Below are 4059 nucleotides of genomic sequence, written 5' to 3'. Positions count from 1 at the left end.
TCAAGGACACCATCAAAACGCTGAAATGGGATCTGTTACCACACCCGCCGTATTCACCAGATCTGGCTCCTTCTGATTATCACTTGTTCCGGTCGATGGCGCATGACTTGGCTGGACTACACTTGGCCAGTTTCAAAGAAGTGCGAAATCGGATAGATAAATGGTTTCGGACCAAAAACGAGTCGTTCTATCGTCGCGGTATTCATGCATTGCAAGAGAGATGGCGAAAATGTATAGCTAGCGAGGGACGATACTTTGAATAAACCGTTTTTTGTTTTTTTCTTGAAATTTTGCATTTTTCATTGATCAAAAAAACCCGGAAACTTATTTGTACACCTAGTATATACAATGTGACGCGCGCGTGGTGCAAAAATACGATGTGACGCACACGCGGCGCAAATTATTAATTAAAATTAAAATTAAATATTAATTAAAATTGAAATGAAATATCGAGATTGTCGTTGAAGATCTAGATATTTACCGCGTCGAAGAAGAAGGTGTCTAGATGTTCACCGTCAAAGAATTAAGCGTCTAGGTGTGCGTCATCGAGGAATTAAGCGTCTAGATGTTCGCCTTCGAGGAAATGGGTGTCTAGGTGTTTGCCGTCGAGGAAGTGGGTGTCTAGGTGTTCACTATTAAGGAAACGGGTGTCTAGGTGTTCGCCGTCGAGGAATTAAGTGTCTAGGTGTTGTCTACATGTTCGCTGTCGAAGAAGTGGGTATATAGGTGTTTGCCGTCGGGGAAATGAGTGTCTAGGTATTCGCCGTCGAGGAAATGGGTGCCTAGGTGTTCGCCGTCGAGAAATTAAGTGTCTAGGTGTTGTCTACATGTTCGCTGTCGAAGAAGTGGGTATCTAGGTGTTTGCCGTTGGGGAAATGAGTGCCTAGGTATTCGCCATCGAGGAAGAGGGTGTCTAGGTTAAAAAAATAAAACCCAAGTGGTACTATCTTTGTTATTTTTACTTAACTCTAATGATATGTATCATGTGTATAAAAGATTTGATATCAACAACAGGTGCCAAGTTAAATCCTGTTACGATAATTATTTATTTATTATTAACTTTAATGCTATCTATTATAAAACTGAAGCGATACTATCTTTATTATTTAGTTACTCTAATTATCGAAAATAATATAATAAAATCTAAATGATAAGTATTGAAAAAAACCGCTATTCTACCAAATTAAATTTTACTATACTCTTATTTTCCAAAAAGAAAATAATAGTAACTTTAATCGTATACAAACAAAGCGGTAGCAAGGAGCACTGGAGTGCGTTTAATTATGCGTGATTGTGCAATATGACTGCACGTGTGAGAGGCGCCGAATTGTCGGTTGGTTTGAGAGGCTCCAGAGTTGCCCGTGGTGGGGCCGCTAGCCGACGGGACGGGGACTGCCGTCGTAGTGGACGACGTCGAGGCGTCGGATTCGACCGTAGCTACATGCAACGTTGAGTGATGTTGCTTGCGATAGAACCGATAGCATTTCGAAGTGCGACATGCCTTGAGGTGATGAGGTCCGAGACAATTAAAACACAGATTTTTTGCGATGACCACCTCGCGTCGTTAATTCACAGTCTTCTCGAGGTATTTCAGGCACGACGCGATATAATGTCCCGAGCTACACACTGCACACTGTTGTACGGCAGCGGTAGCGGCGTATGCTCGTGCATTTGACTGCGAACGTACCGACGTAGAATTCGAAGCTGGTTGCTTAAATGGCATCATGACTCGTTCGATTGATTCCAGGGTTTGCACGCGTCCAACCAGGAACTGTTCTAGATCACCGAAGGACGGAGATGTAGATTTTGCACCGAGAGTTGTCTTCCATTCCTTCAATGATTCGATGTCGAGTTTACGTACGATCATGAGGACGATAATGTGGTCCCAGGATTTCACTGGACATTCGAGAGTTTCGAGGGCGTCGAGCGCCTCTTTAACATCGCCGAGAAGTTTCTTTATTTCTGTTGCACCTGCCGTTTTCAATTTGCGAATCGCGAATAAGGCGGATAATTGCGCATCAATCTGAACTCGTTTATTATCGTAGCGAGTCACGAGAATTTCCCACGAGCGTTTAAGATTTTCACTAGTGATGGGAATGTTCTTCAATTGTTGCGCTGGCTCACCGGTTAGACTCATTTTTAAGTAATGGAGCTTTTCGACAGCCAAGAGATCGCTGTTTTCCATAACGATGGACTTGAAGAGATCTCGAAAGGGGCTCCACTGAGCGTAGTCGCCGGAAAACCTCGGTAAGTCGATGCGCGGTAATCGTCGAAAGTGAGATCCTGTAAGCGAATTAGGTGCGCTGGTAACAGTAGCCTCATGCTGCGCTTTGCGATGAACTGGTCCAGCACATCGAGCATAAATCCGTGCGCTTCATGGAATTTCTCTTTACAGAGAGAGTACACGTTTTCGGTAACGTATGGAAGCTGCTCTATCTCGGCATGCTTGGCTTCAACCAAGTTGTCATGATACACAGTGAATTTCTCCCAATTGGCCTTGAGAGCGCCTAAGCGACTTTGAACCGCGCCGCGAGTGATCCGTGCAGCTCCGAGTTTATTGAGATTGTCGATAGAACGAGAAATGAGCCCAAAGAGATCGTTCTGTCGAGCAATGATGTCGGTCACAGTGGCCATTTTCGCGAATGTCGAGATGAACTTGAGATATACACAATTCACAAAAGTTCACTGCCTTAATTGTCCACGTGGCAAATCTCACTTGCACACGCGAACGTTGAGAGTGCGCGAACACCGCGAATAGAGTTTGTCTCATGCGACTGAGTGCGAGCGAATCGTATTAGAGAAAGTGAATCGCGTTAGAGCAAGAGAATCGCGTTAGAGCGAGAGCGGCTCAACAGGCACCGATATACTAACACCTCTGATAACGAAATTCGCGAACTCCGATTATCCGGCTCGAAGGACCAGTAATGTTGTGAGTATTGCGAAAGGAAAGTGGTACCGGAAACCAGATCCGCTGGTGATGTCGGAATTATACGCGAACAATCACGAGGAGTCAGAAGGTGTCGAAAAGAATAAAGAATTAGAGCGATGTACAATGAGATGTGCTGCTGAGCTTTATTTGAAGTCAACTGAACTTGATCGTTAAGCGATAGATACACACACGTATCGAGAGATATCCTTCGCTTCGCGAGAACAAAGGAAAGGTTGCGAATGTATACATCGTGTGACACGAAGTAAACAGCTGATCGGTAGAACACTATCATAAATCCTGACAGTATCGGTACCGGTAACAAGCGTGATTTAAACAGAATAATTGTCGACGGAAATAATCGTTGAAAGTAAATCGATAACGAGCACACATATTTAATAATATGAGATGTATGAATCTGAATATAATATACCGATGTAAAATAATTCGCGTAATGAACATTTACTGAGTTTAGTCTAAACATTATTACTTTATTAAAAGACTTTATTAAGAAAATTTTTATATTCTGTAAACAATATGATTTGCCTTTATAATAAATAACATTCTGCCTCATTAATGCATGTCATTGGTAGGTATATTATTCAGGCAGAACAAAAAGTCATTAAAAAAAATAGTTACGAAATGATTGTTAAGTCAGTTTTAATATTAAAAAGCATGCTTCATCTTAATATACTGTTTTTAATCATTTTCACCTAATGTCCTACTTAAGTATTGAGTGTTAATTTTATACATTATTCACATAAGAATTAATTTTTTATTTTTCATTTTTCAAACATAGAACTTCAATTCCATATACATGCATCCCGATGAGGGTACTTTATATTCTCTTTCTATTTTCCTTTTCCTCTCTGTCTCTCTCTTAAACGGAAATGCTTTAAACATTACAACGTAGAAGCAAAAACTTAAAAAGACGTACACTACCAAAAATTTAGAATCACCCATAAAATTTAGAAATATTCTAGTGAATACCGTTTAAAAGTATAATTTACGTTTTACTCAATATTTTTTTTCAATTTAAAATAAATAAAAATTATATTTAGCATAGTTATAATAAACATAGCATTGTTTAATTCAGAGAAAATAGTCGTAAAGAACTTCTTTCATAACTTAGA

This window comes from Mycetomoellerius zeteki, unplaced genomic scaffold (assembly GCF_001594055.1).
Source record: "Mycetomoellerius zeteki isolate Tzet28-1 unplaced genomic scaffold, Tzet1.0 scaffold619, whole genome shotgun sequence".
Classification (NCBI taxonomy): domain Eukaryota; kingdom Metazoa; phylum Arthropoda; class Insecta; order Hymenoptera; family Formicidae; genus Mycetomoellerius; species Mycetomoellerius zeteki.
The sequence above is the reverse complement of the archived record's forward strand: the minus strand, read 5'-3'. Positions refer to the sequence as shown.